This window comes from Anarrhichthys ocellatus, unplaced genomic scaffold (assembly GCF_004355925.1).
Source record: "Anarrhichthys ocellatus isolate YVR2014 unplaced genomic scaffold, GSC_Weel_1.0 scaffold4, whole genome shotgun sequence".
NCBI lineage: Eukaryota > Metazoa > Chordata > Actinopteri > Perciformes > Anarhichadidae > Anarrhichthys > Anarrhichthys ocellatus.
In genome coordinates this window covers 8,515,187-8,516,285 of record NW_022280034.1, presented here as the reverse complement: position 1 = coordinate 8,516,285, position 1,099 = coordinate 8,515,187, and the positions used below count along the sequence as shown (strand labels likewise).

Sequence of the window (1,099 nt, the reverse complement as noted above, 5' to 3'; positions counted from 1 at the left end):
TATATATATATATATATATATATATATATATATATATATATATATAAATAAATAAAAGTAAATGCACATGATATAATAAATACAATAAATATCTAAATATGTAATTCAATAGACATTTAAAATAACCATATATTAAGCAGATACCTTTGATAAAACTGACATAAACCTACATCATCGCTTTTTTCTTAGCTTAAACGCTTTTAATAAACTAACGTTACGTGGTTTTAATTGCACGCTGTCAATGTTGTTACAAATCAACGAAAATAAAGCTCATTGACGGATAAATACATCATATTTTTACACTTACAAATACAGCGAACAGTAGATATCTCCTGAAACCAGTGCGTTTGTAACAACAAGACCGTTTTCTAACCAAACGCTTTCGTTTCCTGAAGTTTGAATTGCAGCGCGTTGACGTCACATCCGTGATGTGCAGTGGGGTGCGTTTGTTTAAGTGATCCGGAGTGTCTCGAAACACGACATGTTGGGCGGTGCAGTGTGGAAAACATATCGATTTGTTAGGTTATCTGCTGATGTAATTGGAATTACTGGTATTCAATACGATTTCCCTTACTTGATTAAGCTCCTACAGTCAAACGAGTTGGGATATTGGCCTTTTTTGGTTTTCAAGGACTGTTTAATCGGCTACACTCCGATGGTTACGCCCGTACCGGACTGCCCGTTGCACTAAACGAAGCGAACACATCATAAAAGCTGGATTTACTAATCAAACTTGTTTGACGTGTGTCAGAATCGCGGCTCTTTGCAACCTTATAAAGCGACACATCATATGAAAGACCATCTTCATAGAAATTGCGCTACCTCGATGAAAGTATATCCTGCATGATATTTGATAAGCATAACACGAGATTCAAGAGATTGTAGATGGGGTTATACTTCATGATGTTCTTGATATTTAGCCACACTACAGTATGAAATGTAAGTCCCGAATACAATAATATTAAAAAAATTATATGGGCTGTGAAGGATCTTTGCAAATCTTCTAAAAAAAAAAGAAAACAAGAAAGAGTTTGGTATTGAAACCATGTCCTCACTTTCATTAGAGAGAACATACGTATGCCTGTCTTTCAATATTGTG

At 34.6% G+C, this 1,099-nt stretch overlaps 1 protein-coding gene across 1 annotated transcript in view; it reads right to left on the bottom strand.

Moving 5' to 3' along the window:
* Positions 1-355, bottom strand: part of pde6c (phosphodiesterase 6C, cGMP-specific, cone, alpha prime) — a 27,616-nt gene extending 27,261 nt beyond the window's left edge. Inside the window, exon 1 of the mRNA XM_031843928.1 lies at positions 308-355. The gene's annotated coding sequence lies outside the window, so the exon portion shown is untranslated. The remainder of the gene's footprint in view (positions 1-307) is intronic.
* Positions 356-1,099: the final 744 nt, after the last annotated feature.